Below are 20941 nucleotides of genomic sequence, written 5' to 3' on the forward strand. Positions count from 1 at the left end.
CAATAATTTACATTTATGTCTGCATCACCAACACTTTGTATTAATTTGCTTTGTTAATAATAGTGTAAATCTGTAATTACCGCCCGAATTACTCTAATAAAAGTCAGCTTTGTTGAGATATTTTCCAACTTTTTGGAAATTATGCGAAATAATTACCACGTTACCAAACAGTGTTCCATGATTTGCCCTGATTGCACTGTATTGTTCGATATTTGACGTGTCAGTTGAGCTGTTTTTGTGATATTGCGCTGAAATTTTACATATGTATCAGATTATTTAGCATACAAATAAAGCGGTTTGTTGGCAACATACAGGAATTTCTAAAATTCGCTTTTGTGTTGTCCAAGTAGGACGAGCAAATTAGCAATGCATGTCCTTCACTATAAATTTTACAAATATGTATAGCGTTTTAGCCGCAACCAACTCTCCACTGAATTATCTACAAGGGATGTGGGCAACAAATTAATTAAAATGACTGGGTGTATGCCTGTCTCTAGGCCTTTAATTCAGAGCAACTGCCGCTGTTTCCGGTGTAAATACTCAACTGACTAACATATGTGGGAGAGTGAAAGAGGAAACGGAATACTATTGTCTCGAGGTGACCACCTTTGGGTTACAGACCCGTGTTCATGCCAAATTCATAAAGCTACACAATTATTTTGTTAAAGAATTCGCTTTGCGAGAATTTCATTCAGAATAGCAAATTCTGAATTAATTTATACATACATTTGAAATAATTTTCAGAAAATATTTTACTTTTATTAAACTTCCTTGCACCAAAAATCTTTGTCGTTGTTCTAAATAATTTTATTATTGATAAATTAGATTAAAACTATTTAATTTTTTGTTAACGTGCGCCACTTTTTCAAGAACTTTGATTTGACCTACAAAATTGAAAGAATTGAAAACTTTCATTACTCTGAGTGCATTTCCAATATGCGGAATATTTATTTGACTTTGTACTTTGAAAACAAACAAACTTTTGGACATTGAATATTTTATTTAAACTTAAAAATATATTATTACAGGTTCTGTTCTTAAATTAATTTATTGTTATTCACATTTTTTGCATTATTATTTTATAAAAACTAAAATGTTTGCTGTCATGTTTTGAAGGTTTTATAAAAGTTTTAGGTTGTTTTATGTTTAAAGCTTTGCCGAGGTTTTAATGGAGATAAACGGTTGGCCTGAGGCGGGTCACTATGCTTTTTCTGAAAAAACCGTGTCAAGAGACACATATCCTTATTTTGCACGCTTCTGAATAAATGTGTTTACCTGTTCTTGGTCACATAGCCAGTGTTGTAATTTATGCCCTCTGAGCACTCGAAAATTCTTTGATGTTTCACACTTTCCGTGCTTTCTCTTGTATTCAGGTCACATATATTCTACTTTAAGATGAGCTGTTTTTATACAGAGTAACATTTCTGGTGAAGGTTGGACCCTCTGGTACTTTATGTGAATGTGTGCACTATGCCTTTCAGAGCGTTCTCTTTTCGTTTTCAGTTTGTACCTTTACTACTTTAAACATACATTTGGACTTATTTTTGTTGCGTTCAAAGAAAATACATATTTGCTTTGTCTTTCAACAACAGTTTTTGTTCTTGAGAGACACGTTGAGTTTATTTATAATTTGTAGACAAACATGAACAAGATTCGGCTCGAGTTTCAACAGGAAACAGAACTGTTACACTCAGGCATTATGTTGAATTTTGCTTCTAACGACCTTAAAAACAACTTTAAATGCAAACACTAAGTTTAATAAAAAGCAAAAAGATGTAATATTTCGTATAGCAGAGTTTAAGAATAGTAAGTAGAAAATTAACATATTTAACGACATTATTAAACTAACAATAAAACCAGCGTTGATTGCATTAAAATTTAAGCACCAGACGTTTTTCACCTTAAAAAGACAGACAATTTTGTTACATTCCCAACGAAAATCCATTTACATATTCTTTTCTTCTTCATTTCATCATTTTCATGTAGAAACTTTGACAGCTGAAAATAAATGGTACAGTCACTTAAAGATTTGATGAATTGGTGTTTTCTCTTAAAAGTATTTTCTTGTTTTCGCGTTTTTTTAATTTCAGTGTAGGTTTTTCACCATGAAATACGAGTTAAAGTTAAAACAAGTTTTTCGAGGAAAATTTGTATCATTAGTTTTTCGTTAAATTCCAGTTTAAAACCCATTTTTATTCAAGAAGAATTCAAAGAAAATTTATCACCTGTCATGTGTTTACTTTTTTCTCTGTGACAAAAACTCAGCATAAATATTTTTTATTAAGAAAATTTGTCATCTTCCAACGGCGAATGTGTCAACAACTGTTTGCTTACACCGCCGACAGCTTATTACCTGAAATATGATCTGAATTCGGGTGGCAAAAAACAAACTCGGCGAGTAATTTGTAAACATTTTTATTCTCAAACGGATCAAATTTCTTTGTAAAAAATCAATAATTGGGCTGGTAAAACACCCAAGTTTTCCAGAAAACCCCACTCACCTAATTTGCATTCGCACCCCACTTTAGCAACTAATAAGAGTGGCACAACCATCTGACGACAGTTACCTTAACTTTAAAATTTGTTATTTTTTGAAGATGTTGCCCCAACACTCCTTATCAATCAATTTAAAGTGGAAAACTTTAAAAGAAAATGTGTGTCAGCTCTTCATGTTGCTCGTTGCTTTAGAGATTTATACCAGGCCGATAACTATTACGTTTTCCAGGGCAATGAATCATTTGAAACCGTGACGTCAACAGTTTCAAACTTTACCAATTTATATCCAGCTAAAGCTTGATCGGACAATGCTGCTTTTGCCAGACACGTTTGGTAATCCTGACTAGGTGTTTTTAACAGACTGCAAGGAATCAGGTATAGTTGGGTCGACGCTTTGCTTCCCTATCAAGAATTCAAAGTCACGTTAAAGGGGGAAATTTTGCGCTTTAAAGCACTAATGGAATTTGCCTCTTCTATTGTTGGCTTCTAATTAATTTCAATGGACAAACACGTAAGTGTTGCTATACTCTTGCACAACATTTGTAGAATAAAATTTTACTCTATTAGAAAACATGTAGTGAGTGTTTTACTCTAGAACATCTATTCCAGTTTAATGTTAACTTGAGATCAAGACGAGGTAAAGATTGGTTAATTCGAGAACGTGCTTTATTGCGTCTCTAAGGATCGAAATTAGGTACTGATTTATGGAGAAAGCTATGCAAAATTGCTATATTCTAGTTAATTGATGTAAAGCAGTGTAATATATTTAACGAAGTCTAGACACTTCAAAAAAAACTAGAGATGCTAATGGTGAAAGATGTTAATTGCTTAAGTTAAACAGGTTCACAATTTTTTTTCTAGATTTTCTTTTTTTTTGACAAATTTATTTAAAGTTAAAAAACTCAAGTAATACTAATTACTTATTATTTGTCCCGGCAAAAGAACAAAAAACCATTTGACAGGCAATTATTTAAGACACAATTTTCTGACAAATAATTTCACAACCTTAAATCTAAAACAAAATAAAAATGTTAAAATAAATATTGTTACATAAAATTATGTGGGTGGGTGGAGTTGCGTCATTTACCGTGTCATTTTGATTCCGTAAGAACCACATTAATAAGCTTGCATGTAAATTTTATGAGCAACTGATTCAAAAAGCATTAAAAAAAATCGATGGGTTCATGTGTTCCTCAAAAAAGCCATGTCGTTCAATAAGAAGATGCAAAAGTCCGGAAATTAAGACATCAATCATTTACCGGAAACTTGTTAGTTGGTTTTTGAGAGATGAACATCTTTCAATAAAGATTTACTTGTTTATTTACGATGTCAGAAGATAAACACTATGGTTTTATAACATTTTTTCGTGAAACAAATCAAATTGTTGAAAATTGTTTCGATAAAAGTTTACAATTAAATCTCGACCAGCTTTCATAAAATCTAAATAACCATGCAATAATATTAGCGGACATAAACAATGGTTAAAGTGGGTCATCCTAGTTCGAGAACATAAAATTTTATGAGTATTTTTATGTGAGTAGTTTTGGAAAGCTTCAAATTATTTTCATGTTTTGCCTATAAATTTTAACATTAATCACGACGATCGTTTTCTATTCAAATTAATTTAAATCTAACATTGATTTTTTGAGACAGTTTAAATTTGTTTTTCGGAAGAAAAACAACTTTTGAAAGTTGAAAAGCTGTATTCACAAAAGTTTACGTCAAAGGTAGGTAAAGTTATGTAGTTGCGTAATTAATTTTTTCACAATAACGTCAGATTAATTAAAAATTGATATTTAATTAATAATTAATTACCTTCTGGAAGAAAACAATGAGCGCTTAGACAAAGCAGTAAAAGATTTCGTTCATTCTAGAAAATTAATCAAGTTCTTTGTTGATAAGGTTTCAAATCAAGAAAATTGGTTACTTAGTACATGCAGTTCTACATTTGATTGCAATGCTTCTTTGAACTTGAAAACTTTGAAATACTTCATTAATGTCGTTATTGATTTGAAAAGTTTTCACCGGTTTAATCAATTTTACCTTTACTTTTAATAAACACATCTTTTTCTCTCTCTCCTTTCGTCAAGGAAAAATATTACGCTAAACTTGATATTTGTTTGCTGTAATGAAAACGGAACAAGAGGAAGGAAGATATTTTCTAGTTGCATTTAAAATAATTATATTAAATGAGCTATTCTTGTTATTAAAAGTTGGTGGGGGCTTTATTTTCATTAAAAGCTTGCGACTTCCAGCGTTCTGTAATAATAAAATGAAAACAGGAAAGCCGAGAAGTCAGGAATTATGAAATCCGAGACAAAGTAAATATAAAGAAAATTAAATAAGACAAATGCAGACTGGTTAATTGGCAAACGAAGCCAACGAGAACAGAAACCATGCAATCTAAACCGCTACATTTTTTCACAAACTTAATTAATGCTTGAATTCTCTGAAATAATTAAACTAACTAGACAAAAACTGTTAATTTACGAATAACGTAAAATAGGTGATAAAAAGTGCATTCATTTTAACATTTTTGGCTTAATATTACAAAATTAAGATGTGAGTAAAGTTTGGGGCAATAAATTAAAATATAATTTCGGTTAAGTTTGACATGGTAGTTTAAGGAAAATGGTGCCCGCCTGAAACTTGGTAAACTTGTTAAAACATGTCAAAATACCAACGAGATCACCGCTAATCCCGTATCTAATCTCGTCTTATGGTAGTAGTTTGAAACTGGACACAAGTTGTGAAGAGATAATTGGTTTATATAAAGGGAGGAAATATACATGCGACCCACAAACTAGAGTGTCAAGAGTTTAGCGGATTCAGCTTGAAACCCTAACTAATGACTGACTACGGCCCTATCGGGATCGAGCTGTTTTGATTGCATACAACCACATTTACATAAGTTGCGGTTAACATAAAGTTAACGTGATAAAGATTTTGAAATTGAGATCTTTGTATTAATGCCAGACTTTGTTAACCTATGTGCTAAAAAATTATCCTCTACAAGTCTCAATAAATGTTGTTATCTTTGTTCTTATTAAATTGCAACTTAAAACTATAACCAGAAACTGTTTATTATCACTCTCAATTTAGTGAAAAAACATTCCCAAATATTTGCATTTATTTGTATTAAAAAATTAAACGCATTGTTGATGCAATATGGTATTTAAACAAAATGTTTCTTTTTTTGAATATCCTGCAATTTTTTATGTAAATTAAATATATATATTTTAGCAAAATTATTAAAAATTGATGAACTTGCATTGTTATTTGTTATTTAAAGACATTGTTTACTAACACAATGTTTTTACCAATATTGTACAAACATTATTACTCTGCATTTTGACATTTTATTTTGTAGTGCTACCTTTTATTTTTTTGTATTTACAAAGTTTTGTATATACACCATCAATTACATTTTTGTTTGCACAACAAAAAGTGATCATATTCGTCTTTTATATAGTGTTGACAAAAAAGTTCATTTTCATTATTAAAGCAAATTAAGTTTTTTTACAAATTTTAAATTAACATTTAAAAAAAATAGCTATTTATTTTGTATTGCACTTATACTTTTTCAAAGTTAAAAGTTATCTTGCAAATTATTTTCTATTTTTACCAAGTACTCAGTTTTTACCATCTTTTTTGTTTCTAAATATTCCTAAATATTTTAATTAAAAAACATTAATTAATTACTATATTTTTATTTATTTCTAGCCCGGCGCATCCACCATTTTTGTATTTATTTTTAATATCGCTCATAATATTTATTTTACCATAGAAGTACTTTACGCTAGATATGAAAAATAAAAATAACCTTTTAATGGGCTTTTTTTTTCCAATATTAACCAATAAAATAGTAGATATTTACTTTCGTATCTTAGCAAGAACAAATTTAAGTAAATGTTCCACTCGTGATAAAATATAACTGAATATTCCACGAGTGGTTGCAGTGAATATTTTAAACTAACTTGATTTTTTACCGGTTGCTATGAAAATGAAATCATGTATAATGCAAATTTGACATTTGGTTCATTCAATAGTCTGTTGAATACAATTCGTAGTCATTTAAATAAACAACACACTCAGGGAGGTGCTTAGAGCACACCTATAAATTTCAAATGTAGATAATATAGAAAACGATTTGGAAATGAAAGGCAAACGAAAATGACTAAATCGATACAGTTCCACAACCGTTTTCTTATTCTAGGAACTCGTGGAACTTTTTTAATAATCTGTTTATTTCTGTTTTTACAGCACAGTAACATTTGATTTAATTCATGCTCGGTCTTTAATAAAATCTTCCAAGCAGATAATGATTTTCCGTCCTAAATCGCCATTGAAACCTTCATTTTAATCCAAGTGCGAATTAAGCTGTAATTAAATCGCTTAACAATCTCACTTTCGGGTTGAACTTATCAGCTTTCAAATCTGTGTATTGCTCGAAATTCATCATTTAGGGTTACCTTAACTGTTGTTTGCATCTAGATAGTCCAGTTGAGCCCAAACTATCATAGAGCAACATATTTTTATCTACATGTATAATTTATAGCAATAATAGTTAAATCGGCTAAAACTGAATTAATTAAATAAATGCAAGGTGAGACCTTTGCTCTATTTGAATTAATACCGTCTAAAATATGCGTTATCTCTGAGATATCTGACGTTTAATGGACTACATCCGTTAGTCGAGAGCTTGTACCGATTGATGTGGGTCGGTCCGATTCTGATGGCTTTTGCAGATTTCTAAACCAAAACCATTTAATGCGAGGTTTCGAACTCGGAATTTTGACCATAAAACGTGTAGAGGTCAGTTTCCAGTACAGATAATTACCTTTTAGTTACTGCATTGTGATCAATTCACTTTGTTCTTTTGAAAGTTAATTAACACTAGTTTTGTGGCTGGTGCTTTAAACGGAACCCTAACTTAACACAAACCGTCACGTAAACAAACACAACGCATATGTTTGCATTTATAATGATATGGTTTTAAATGCTAATTATTCTGACTCCTGAAGAAACGGTTTAGGAAACATGACACGTTACGTTTACATGTAGATAAGCATGATTCATAAACTATTTTACTCTCTTATAAAGTAAAGCATATAACGAGTTATGCATATACAATATTTTGCATTTGCATTTATGCATGTTTGTAAACGGTTTTATAAAATTTGTATGGTGAACATTAAACGAGTGCAGTGGTGTATCAAGCACGTAATTATAATGGAAAAAAGGTGTAAATAAAGGGAAGCTTTTAGAGAACTTTACCGAATTATTTTGCACAGAGCAAACTTTTTAAAATATTTGAAACGTTTCCAGATTCTAATAAGATTTATTTCACTTAAATACAAGATTTCAATTTTTACGAAATTTGATTAAGGTTTAATCATTATGCAAATGCTTCTCTCTATAACATAACTAAATGAGAAAAATTTGTCATAATGAATATAAACAAAGAACTATAATTTATTGTCTTAAAGTAAATTAAATCAAAATGTATTTACCAAAATTTGTCATTTTGAAATTGTTGTTTTTATATCCTTTGTAATAATTGATCCACCCACATGTGTAGGAGGTTTGGAGTTTCGTCTTTAAACACGTGTAACTTTTTTTCGGTTCCGAGAGCAACATTTCCTTTCACGTCAACTTTCCGGTGGAAATAGTCACTCGCTTATCCCTAGCAAGTCGACTTGTTCCCCGTAGTACCTGAGTAGGGAAAGTTTGGTTTCCCTTGCGTTTAGTGCGTGCCCAACTAGATCTGATAGCTAATGCCATTCAAACTTTAACTCATATTTGAGTACTCTGGCTTTAGGCCAAATTAAGTTTGCCAGTCGTTTCGAATATCTCGTCGGTATGCCCAACTTTGCGACAAATGATTGAATTTGTGCCATGAATTGCCAACAAAGTGTTCATCGGAATTATTCGCGTATTCACGTCGACGAATGCCGCCTCAAAGCCGTAATTATTTTGATGTCAGTACCGGATATGACCAAAAATAGGGAGATTAATTAAAAAACGGAAAACACAGATTTTAGGAGATTTGGATGCTGTGCGCCACAGACAAGTTGATTACTTAATTACTGGAAATCCCAGTCCAACATTTTGTCATTAAACTTTTTTAGTTAGTTTTTGCAAACACCGGAAAAATTAATTTCTTATTGCAGGTAAAAGACCCATTTGTTTAAATGGTGCATTTGCTCCATCAACCACATTTGAACACATTTTTCTAATGGCTCTAACTGAAATTTTGACAATAATATTCGCACTGTGAAAACTGTTACTACAGCTATAAATTTTTCGCGTAATGTACACAGATGGCCACAAATGGCGAAACCGATGATGATAAAAATAAAAAATACAGTTCCGCTTTGGCATATTATTTTTAATAATTTTGCTTAGCCGATTATTCAGTCGCCAAAAGCTTTGCGTTTGCTAAAATTTAAATAAAAAAGGCCGGAAATTTTACTCAGATGATTTAAAATATCAATTGAATGCCTTTTTCCATTACCCATAAATTAGAATATTTCAGGTTTGGTCGATATTTCACTTTTTACATTAATTTTCATACTTATCTTGTAGCTTCTCCAAATAATTCGACGTCACTTTATTCTTCCGTAAACTGTCAGTTTATATTATCATTCGCAGTTAATTTAATTATTTCATCATGTTAATGCCCTAACTGGTTTAAATTTATCTCTACTTATTAGGGGTAAAAACTGAAACTCGCTTGTTTCGTTATTTTAGGAAAATGTCAAAAAGGATCGGCAATGTTTCATCAACACCTTTCCAATGACACTTAAAACGGAAATTGCTGATGTTACCCTCAATTTACTTCAAAGTAGGTCTTAGCCATTAAGATAATCTAAACGGGCAATAAAATCCCATAATTGGCTTTTTCGATGTAATCTAAATTTTTTCCGAGTCAATTGTAAGCTGTCAGACATTTTAATTTTCCATTAAGGCAACTGTCTTCACGCAACCCTTTCAGGAAGATTAAACGCCTTGGATTAATATTAAATTGGAGCATTTTTCATTCGCTTCCTTTTTTATTTTGCCATTTGTTGCTGAATTAAACTTGTCAGCAATTAAAATTTTAAATAGGAATCTACGCTATAAAGCGCCTTTTCTGAATTTTAATTACAAATATATACACAAATTAAAGTAAAAATTACTATGGTGCAAGAAATTTATTTTTAATCAAGCTTTAGCTCACTTGCTATTCCAAAGCTCAGACTCGAATGCAAATACATAGTCGAATTCGATTTTATTGCAGGCTTGCTTTCGATTTCGCGTCACGTTCACACTCTGAAGCTACTGAGTACGGATTTTACAAAGTCCGGACCTTGCGTAATTTTCAGAGTTTTTGTCAGAGCTTTTTAGAAACGTGTCTAATTTCAAATGGGTTTCTACTAGACGCAGAAGTAAATGGACAAACACAAAGAAAGCGTGGATTCGCTTAATGAAACAACAATGTTGGAGCAATTAAATTTATCGCCGCATTACGGGAAGTAACTACTTTCTTGCTCTAATTTTATTTCTCGAAGACAGCAACGTTATTGCAATTTATGCTGCACCAGCTGCCAAGGATGTATTTTTTTTATTGAAAACTATTTCCTATCGCTTGTTATTCATATTGCATGCAGTTGTAAAACAAAAGTCACAAAGCCGGTAGAGCCATAATTGTAACCAATATTCAAACTAATTAAGATAACAACGATCATGATACACGATTCCAAAATCCCAGGAGGCATAAAATCAAACAGGAGAAGTTTTACAATACTGTAGTTTCGTGTTTATGTGTAGAATATGTAGAAATATTTCACTAAAGTATATAGCTTAGTTATAAGTATATAACTGAAAGAAATTAAGACAAATGTACTGTCAAGAAATAAAAATTACTGATTGCTGTCAAGATACGTTTCCACACTTATCCATAATTCTCTATCCGTTTTAAAATCTTGCGTGACTTTAAAAATGGCTGTTATTAATTGCAGCTTGTAATATCATCGGCATTATAAATTGCATAAAATAGATGCCTGCCGCCCTCATTTGCTGTACAAAATAATAAATTGCTAAAAGCAATTTCAATAGCTATTTGTTTACAATAACAAACAACAATTACGTCCTAACTACAAGTTACCAAAATTAATCAAAATGTTTAGAGTCTTTCTACTTGCCTGGATACGTAAAACAATTACGTAAAATAATTAATTCAAACAACTGTTTACCACATTACTTGCCACAATATTGTTTATTTAGGTTAAATTCATATGTTTCCATCAACGTATAACCGAGCTATAAAGTGTGAAATTTAGGCGACGGTGATGGGAGGATATGTTTGGAAAGATTAGTCGTCGCCGATATAAAAGGAATTTAAAGTTTTCAAGAAGTTTTACTTTGACGATTTTTTCATTTATTTATTAGCACAGATGGCATTTTCTTATAGGTAAATTAACAAATTTTAAACATTTATTTTATTTGTATATTTTTAATTTTCAGTAAATGCCTAAGTACACATACCAAAGACGTCTTCATGATTAAATGTAAAAGGCGATTGATTTATTTTTACGGTTAAAAAAGCCATTTTAGTAAATTACATCCAAAGTGAATAGACCTGCAAATTTTTATTTAACTTTCTTGACCTTAATAGTATGTTTTAATAAAACCTATTGAAACACCTGAGTTAATAAATTATATCTAAAAATTCAAATGTATTCCAAACCTTATAATGTAATTAGAGGATGTATATAAATGAGTTTTAAATTAAGAAAAAGTTACTTTAAGACGTTTGCTGCAACTTAAGGATGTGTCAGAATTAAAAAATAAAATGAATTATTGCTAACCTTAAATAAAATGATAGGTAAAAGACAAGAGCAACATATTGTTTTTTTATAAAACCAATGTTATATTTAAACACAAATATAAAGAATTTCCAATATACATACTCTTATCTACGTTATACCCTCAAAAAATTAATTTAATGACAAAATAAATAAAAGCCTTACAAAATATAATCACAAAAATGTTTAATATAAACATATATTTGTGAAATACTCTGTATAATATATGTACAAATGAATAATACATTTATGTAATTCTGATTATTTTAAAAATTAAATTTTACAATCAATTGCATAAATAACCAAGTTTTAAAAATTCATTATTCTATTCATTTAATTATATTTTAATCACACTATTCCGCTTAGCATTTTGCATAAAAATGAAAACATCTATAGAATCGGCAACCGAGCACGAATTTCATATTCATAACCTAGCCACACCCCCCAATTTATATTTGAAATATGAATATTGTGTTTCACATTTACCTACATATACGTATTTTCTGCTCACAAATAAGTTTTGACAGGGTGCAATAAGACTTTAGTGTACACATATATTTCCATTTTTTTGAATTAAAAGCACTTACGAGTAACATTTTAAAAAAGAAATTTCCTGCTTTTTGAATTTGACAAAATTAAAGTGAAAGTGAATTTTTTTTTAAATTAAAAATTATATTATTATTATAAAAAAATGAGAAAGAGACAATTTAATCGAACACACTGTCCTACTTACCCAGTAATAACCGAGTGGAGCTTTGCAGTTGCAACAGCTGATATAAAGTGCACTCGCAAGCCCCTATACGCCGCTTTCAATAATCGGTAAATCAGTGATGAGAGCGTCGCGACGCGAGATGCAATCACACCGATACGTTGTCAATGACTACGGTATGAAGCGTCTCGGCGCTGGACCATAATGAAAGCTTCATGGAGCTTGCGCGAGCTTTGCAACAGTCATGGAGTAGAGGTGTGTGCGAGTATACTGATCATGACATATGCTTCGAGCACGAACTTACTTGTCGACTGTGTTTCATAACGTGTTATTTATCCTGCCATTATAAGTTGGAAGCTTTCATTTTTTATTCACAAAAGGAAAACTTGCTTTGCGTCGCGCATTAGAACCAATAAAAAGGAAAATTTTTCGATTCCAATTCAGAAAGAACGATTCATGCAAAATATTTTTGTATACCAGTTATGAAATGATTGCGAAATGCGTATGAGGTTTTTCCACGCAGAGAAGAAGCAAAACATACCGTTAATTAAATTGGGGAGTTTGCGACTCAAGAATAATGCTGCTAACGGACTTTTTCATAATAAGTTTGCAAGTGTTTACAAAAGACCGTAAAGCTGTCACGACTTTTAAGTTTGATATTTTAATTAAAAGCGCTTGTTATTTTTTCATACAGCATACGAATTTTTTAAGAAGTCTGCTATTTGCCTTGAAGAAAATTTTATTAATAATTTTTTATAATTTTTCATTTTATCAAGCAAAAACTAAATTTTTTCATCACAATAAATCATTTAGTTAAGCTGATATTTGAGCTAAATTTTCTCTATTTACCTACAAAATTGAGTTATCGTTACATATTCTCTTTAATTCACTATTTGTACTATTTGTCCAACAAAGATCAAACAATCTCCAAACGAACATTATTCGGTTTTACTTGGCCAATCTCTTGGTGATGACAATGTATAATTAGAATCAGCAACGTAATGAATCAATATTGAAGTTTACGGTTTAATGATCTCTCATCACGAGTCAGAAAATTATTAGTAGTCACTTGTGAAATTTTTAAGTTAATAAACGTAACAGAAATATTGCCTACACACATGCCTTACACAAATGTGTTTTCTGGGTACAAACAAGAATATTTGAATTTACTTTCTTAGGTATGACTTCATTTTTATTATGTCCCAAAAGTGAAGAATAACACTACGTGACCTAAATATTTGTTTTATCGAATTTTGCCTCTGGAATACCAAGAACACAACTACATGGAAAAGTAGCAACGGTTATCTAAACAATAAAATTTAAAATTAAACATTAATTTAATAACATTATAACATTTTGCATCCCTATTTTCAAACAAAGTTTTAAAATAAAACTGTTTCATTACTCAAAATCGTTTTTCTACGTAACATCGAATCTTTTAGTTCTTCCAGCAATACATTCAAGTTCTTGCACTGTTTTTCTTTCGTTTCTGTTATATGAGACAAAAGAAATTTCCATAAAATTTTGAAAAATCGTATTTTTATTTTTGTCTTTTATAATAATAATATTCAATAATGTCTAAAAACTTTATATATTGTATTGTACTCGTAAAAGCTCAGTTTATACATAAATTAATTATTATACAACAAAGTTTATAGGGTTCGATGTGCAATTAAGGAACCAACAAATTAACTTGTTTCCTACTTCAGCAGTTATTTTTGTCTTTTATAATAATAATATTCAATAATGTCTAAAAACTTTATATTGTATTATACTTGTAAAAGCTCAGTTTATACATAAATTAATTATTATACAACAAAATTTATAGGGTTTGATGTCTAATTAAGTAACCAAACAAAGTAACTTGTTTCCTATAACCGCAGTAAATAATAACTAATAACTTGCTGACATTTATTATTTAGTCAGTTGTTACAAATATTGAGAATAACTGTTGTAAAACCTGTGTTCATTAAAAAAAGTCAGAGTAAGCGAACGTATGTCGTATCGTATTAATAAGTAAATAAATGAATTAATGAAAGACATGCAAAATATTTGTCAAAGCACTTTTAAGTTTTGTTTAATAAACAAGACTTATAACGTAAATATTTGTTATAAAATATTTATACTATAGCCAAAATCTTAGTAAAAATGGTTTAAATTGTTCAGTTTGTTTTATCTGTGACTTATTAAATTAAAGAAGAAATTTAAGTTCCGAGTTGTTAGCGAATAAGTTACTTTATTTTAGTTTTGTAGTTTGCACAAAATATATTCGCGCTTCAGAAATTATAGAGTCGTATCTGAAATCTAAACATTTACAATTTTATAAAAGCTCGCAAAGTTTGCAAAGTTACACCAGATCCGGACAAAACCTTTCAAGCTGATTGTTGCTGTAATCACTTTAAAGGTGTATTATTTTATCCGGTTATAAATTTCATGAAAAATAATGTCAATGGAACCGCAAGAGGCAATCAAATCTCGAATTTTATTGAAACTTTTCAAGTTACTAAATGTGATTCAGTAAATACTTTTAAAATGAACACGTTAAAGTAAGTAGTAAAATAAAGAAATCAAATTAATCAAGTTACAGTTTCTAGAGTAGTTTGTTAATTTAGTAAAAGCATTCTACATATAACACTTGAAAGGAACGTAAAAAATTGAATCGAGACAAAGAGAAACAATAAAAAATATAAGTTTCTTAACTCGTAACTTGTGTTTTTCATAGTAAAAATGCGCTGGAATGTAAAACTTCCACTTTTTATGAGTGTTGGAAAAATCTGCTGAATTCACAGATCCGTTAAAAATCTGTGAAATTTAAAATGGTAGCACTAGATTTGATCGTCTCTAATCTATCAGAATAAATCACAGAACTCAATTTCGTGCAGCTTAGGACATGACATTAATCTGCGACCTTTTTAATAAATGCGGATCAAGTAAAAAAGCAAATAGAATTAATTTATTTGAAACGACGTCGAAGACCGTATCGCGTAATTCTGCGCTACTTTACTGCCGGTATATTCAAACACTAAAGAGTTCCTTCATGTCATGAATATTCCACTTTATTTGTATTAAAAGTGGGTGAAATAAGTTGGGAAAATTCGGTATCTGTTTGCTTAACGATTTGCATTGCTCCTAGTTGAATAGCAAGAGCGGTTTCATTTTGTTAATGGATGGAATGAAGAATGCTAGCCGATTTTATTTTTGGTAGTGGTTATCATTTGACGTTTGCGAAATCTCTTATCAGTGATTTACGCTGTGTTTGCCACTTTTGCTCCAATGTAAGCCTATTCAAATTAATTTCGGCTGAATGCGATCTTAATGAGCTTATTACCTACTTCTAAATTAATTTCTTTCACGGTTTGAGGTAGTTTCCATTAACTAATGAGAAAAAACACTAAATGCATGTGAATTTAATCAGAACGCATCTTTCGCCCTTTATCACATCACATAAAACAGTGTAAGCCTAATCATGTAAAACACAGTCTGTGTTTTTACTAAATTGTGGTTAATTGTTATAAAATTTGAAACGTTAATAATTATAAATAACAGTGAGATGTTTTTTAATGACTACTTTATTTTTCAAGTTTTCAATTTTCACTTTGCGGATAATAATGAGATTTGTAAATTTAAAGCATCTATTTAGGGTTTGTAACATTTCGATTGTCTTATCTAATTTAGGGCGGATAGTTTAGGATATATATCAAGTCTTAATTGGCAATATCACTTAGTAGATGGCGCATTTGATCCGCTAACGTGATAACCTGCAGTAACTCCGCCGATGCATGACATATAATGCCATTCGGATACATTCTCCGTGTCCTTCCGTAATTTCGTATGATTAACCAACCCAGATCAAGATAATTGATTGGAGGTTTCCAACCGCAAATTAAGATTAAACCCTATTGAAAATCGTCAATCGTCTCGAGGAATTGTTAAAAAACCTCACCCCTTCAATTAATACCCGCATCGCAATTTTAGGCACGTTTCGTCATAAAATTACTAACCCTCCCAATCGCCCCGAAAAAATACCCCAAAAGAGCACACCAACAAAGCCGAAAGCAATTCAGGCCCGACCAAATTCAGATATATGCGTTTTACAAATTAAACTGCGTACCTATGCCCCCTTGATAAAACAAATTACTCTCCAGTTTAACCTCTGAGTGTGGAAGAAATAAGGGCGATATTTGCCGGCAATTTCAAAACACTGCATCCCCATAAATAATGATCAGGATGGTGAGTTTATTTTTCGCGCGAGCTGCCGCCACGGCCCATATTTTTATATAGACTTTTTTATTCGCACTTTCAGAGAATTGTTACATGTGTGTTTGTCGAACTGCCGGATGGAAATAAGAGCACTATATGAAACAAGGAAAGAGAGTAAAAGGGCGCCAGGTCGCTGAAATTCTAACAATGAAAGAATAAAAAACACCCCAGATAGCTATGATGTTATTAAATTTCAAACACGAATTGAATGTGGAAAATAAGAAATGCTACAAAACTCACACTTTACCATACATAAAAAATAAATAAAAATAGAGTGAGTTAGAATAGAGTGTTCTATTTCTTTGCCACATACATATGTAGTCTGCTGTGAGGTGTTGTTATTCAGTGATTGCAAAATTGACAACGCATACAAATATTCATCAGTCAGAGACACGATCAAATATTGACACATCTGTATATTCCTAGAACAAACACACTAATTTAGTACGTAGTCAATGTTGCAGCAAATACTTTATCCCTGAGGGCATACAAAAAGAGAGAAAAACATTAAATGTGTCTTATTTCATATTTTTTGGTACAAAAAAAAGAATAATAATATGTCATTTGTAATCAGAAAATCAATTTTAATCAAAATACCTTGTATGTGAAAACTTGGAAAATAAGACATTTCAACTATTCATGATTTTAGGTTGAGAAGTGGTCACTTTCTTATCATTTGATATGTAATGTGACAGTTGCCAACCAGAAAACTGATAAGGAAGTGACCACTTCCCAATCTCAACTGTCATCATCTTTTTCAAAATTTTATAAATTCTTATTGGCTTTCTTTAAAAACGATGATTGTAAATAAAATAGTATACAGTGGTCATTGCTTCATCGTACCTCGGTCTATTGCTACTTAGGACGCTTCGCACCTTTTGGTAATAAAGCACTTCCCACTTCGGCATATAATCTACTATTAACATAGATTCTTATGAGTACATAAAAAATAGAAAAAGTTTAATCTTCTCTTTTAAAAAATTTAAAGGTTTTATGGCTTCTGTTAACATGAAAATACCAATTGCGATTGTCAAACATTTGAAAATTTTTAAATGTCTAATTTCTAATAAAACTCAATTGACAATAAGTAATAAATAAAAACCAAACTTATAATGAGTTTTCCGATTTTTTGACGACAGCGTCTGTATATTTAAAAAATAATTACTATTGTTTCAAATAGCAATAAAACAATTTTTGATGTAATTATAAGAAATTACACTTGTATCTTATATTTATTTTAGTTTTAATCTTCTGGTTATTTGCTTGTGCATGTTTTAAACTTTAACAAAAATTTTGATGAATAAATTATACAGGCTGCGCCAGAACTCGCACTTCAGAGAAAAATGCCCTGTAAGGTTAAGATAACAGGAACATGACAAAAAAGTATCTGTAAAAATTTTGAAGTTATGAGAGTTTTAATTTTGCACTTTAACTCTATTTATTTCTGTTGAATTTTTTTTTCAAGTTTCTTTGCTACAGGCTATTAGAAGAGAAATCAAGGAAGTTGTATCCTAAATTGTAACTTTGTTTAATTTTATTTGTGGCTTTTATTGGCAAAATATTTGTACTACATAATTATAAAAAAAAACATATACAAGATTATCAGTATCATTAAATAGACATAAAAAATGTCAAATGTCACACTCTGTATGTATGATATACAGGGTAATTCAGCTTAAATGACCCACCTGACACCTCTTGGCAGACAACACACAATACATTATGCACTTATTTCTTTATTCAATATTAAATTTTCAAAATATCGAGAATCAAAGAACGATATTTTTCGATTTTTTGAAACTTTCAAAATTCGAATATGAATCAAGGAATAATTGCTTTGTGTATTATAGGTTGTCTGCCAAGAGGGGTCTAATGGGTCATTTAAGCTGAATCACCATGTATTACTAGTATTATTTTTTAGTTACTATGATTTTGTTTCAAAAAAACTGCTAAATTAAATATTTTACTCTTACGCGTAGTAAAATTTTTGAATATGAAAAATAAACCTTAACAAAATTAAAACTAAATTAATCCCACTACTGTCATTATTAACACTCATTATTTTAAGAAAGACTTTAATAAATTACATCAAAAACTAGATTTTAATTTCTGTAATAAGTTTTGAATTAAGTATTTTAATTGAATGTTGTACAACGATGAATAATTTATTTCTTGTAGATAGTATAGCGTTTTAATAGACGATAGCACTTATGCAGAAATGACATACACGATTATTATTCCAGATTAAATATGTATTTTATAATTTAATTTCAACTGTAACATTAAACCTTTTTTTTTTTGTATTTCTACACATTATTATGTAATACAATTCTTTCATAGTTGAATTGTTTTCATATAAATATTATGATAAATATAAGAAGCATCAAAATAATCCAAATGCTACATATTTTTGTTTAGTTTAACTTTGTAAATGTTGTTTCAGCTGCAGATAATATCATTTATACCGCGTAACTACCCTTGCAAAATTTTGGTGTCAGAAGTTGGCTTGTTTCAACTTCGTAAGCTTATACACTTATGTAAAGTTTTACTATCTTTCCCAGTTTGGAGCGATAAGAGGACGTGATCGAAAATGGTTTTTAAAATAACGAAAATATTCCATTATGTTGAGTTCGGGAAATCCACATGTGATACAAAAATTGTCGCCAATTTCGCCCTGAAAATAACAATTTAAAAGGGTAAAAAAAGTTGAGCGTAAGCTAGTATATGTCCCCAAATGTTAGGTAACAGTTTTCTGATAGCATTTTTCTGCTATTTGGCAGTTTCCATCATCACATTCCCGCTTTCAATAAATTTATCTTATACCACGACTTTCTAAGATAAATTTCCGGTGTAATACATTTACGATGAGCGACTTTCTTCCATATTCTCTCCCACTTAAAGTCGTCTTTGTATTTACTGGATTATGATAAGTTGTTACGCCCCAACTCTCAAAGTTCTCTTTAAATCCTCGAGGTTATGTGAAATTTGATTTGGAGCAGAAAGGCAAACCGCGACTAAATTTTCTAAGAAATTACTAAAATTTCACGCTCATTATCTGCTTACTTTATATTCGCGAAAGTTCATTTTAAGATAGTCCCTCGATGTTCATTGCGACGCTTCCTTCTATTGGATATGACCACATGTTATTGGGGCTGAAACTAGCTAGTTATTTCAGTCACATACTTGGATATTTTCCTCCTGTTACTTTATTTCTTCCGCCCACAAGAACCCTCCTGCATTTCTCGGGAGACAACAATTGCACTATGTAGGTATATGGGCTATTGTTATTTTTATTGTTGTTTTCTTGTAATGGTGGAGACAAAACAGTTTGTACAAATTATGGTTACAATGCCATTCTACTTCTTATTGTACTCCGCATTGTTTCCATGATAGACGCAGACAACGATATAAGCCAAATTAATTTTGTAGAATTTCTTACATACCTAGTAATCTATTAACCACATTTTTAGCCATTAAACAAGTAGGTCAAACTGTTTGCTTTTGTAACGAGCTTAAAACAACAAGGTGGGCGTTTGTATTAGATATTTGTATGTTAATAGGGAGTGCAGTGTAATCATAGAGCCAATTAAGTTTTTAATCCTGGTTTAATTTTCCACTGAACTACTTTAATAAGAGCTTTTTGTGTTGTAAAACCAATGAAGTCATTTTAGTATTTAATTTGTTCAAGTTTACATTTAAGTCTGAGATTTAATAGTGTATTGTGATGATAAAGCTGGAAAAATGAGAATTGGCCCCACTGACATATTTAGTCTGTTTTAATCTTAGTTTCCCATCACAATGTGCAAAATTCTTAATTTGTTTATTACTCTCAGAAACACAAGTATGAAATAAAACCAGAAATTCGTTACAGTAATTACAATAGAAACCGTAGATCTAGTTATAAAATTTCAAATTTATGAAATTACTGCTGCAAGTTGCGCTCGGAAAGAATCATAAAGTTTGTAAATTACACTTCCTCCGGTTCAGCTCCATTCGTATTTTTTGCTAATACGCAAATAACTTGTAACCTAATCAATTTCTAATTAAACTAAGCCGTAGTTTCATCCCGACATTATTCTTTATTTTCAGCTATAAAGGCATTAAAGTAATTTACATTTCACTGGGAACGTAAGAACGGTAACATAAAACAAAGAATGTGGTGCTTTTAAAACTTACCGAAACTCGTTACCGTTTCCGTTACCCTAACGATAGCGAGCGATAATGAATCGCTTCGGTCTATTAATCTTGATAATTATTCTTGGTCTTTGCAACTTTTATTGTTTTTCCCCGCTTTTTTCAGCCTTCTCTTCGCTCTAACTTACAGCCATTGTAAACAACCAGAGGTTTCGTGCTGTCTGAGAGGAAATTATCATTAATTTTTTACGATTTAATCGACTTGTGTCTAGAATTCAAGTAAATTTAATTTGATTTTAAATAATCAACCATTCTGATGTAAAATGACGACGATGACTTCCAAGTTTTAATTTAATACTAGAGAAGTTAATCAAAAATTTAGGAAACGTTACATTTAGTTGCGCTTCTAAGATTAGGTACAGCTAAGTTAATTGAAACAATTGAATTATATATTTAAGACAAGAAGAATCAGTTTGAATGTTGAATAAGCGTA

The 20941-nt window shown here is 30.6% G+C and overlaps 1 protein-coding gene across 1 annotated transcript in view; it reads right to left on the minus strand.

Moving 5' to 3' along the window:
* Positions 1-12214, minus strand: part of LOC123007121 (C3 and PZP-like alpha-2-macroglobulin domain-containing protein 8) — a 71966-nt gene extending 59752 nt beyond the window's left edge. Inside the window, exon 1 of the mRNA XM_044402186.1 lies at positions 12079-12214. The gene's annotated coding sequence lies outside the window, so the exon portion shown is untranslated. The remainder of the gene's footprint in view (positions 1-12078) is intronic.
* Between the last annotated feature and the right edge of the window lie 8727 nt (positions 12215-20941).

Source organism: Tribolium madens, unplaced genomic scaffold, assembly GCF_015345945.1.
Source record: "Tribolium madens isolate multiple individuals breed KSU strain unplaced genomic scaffold, Tmad_KSU_1.1 Scaffold_3;HRSCAF=73;Tcas5.2_LG2, whole genome shotgun sequence".
Classification (NCBI taxonomy): domain Eukaryota; kingdom Metazoa; phylum Arthropoda; class Insecta; order Coleoptera; family Tenebrionidae; genus Tribolium; species Tribolium madens.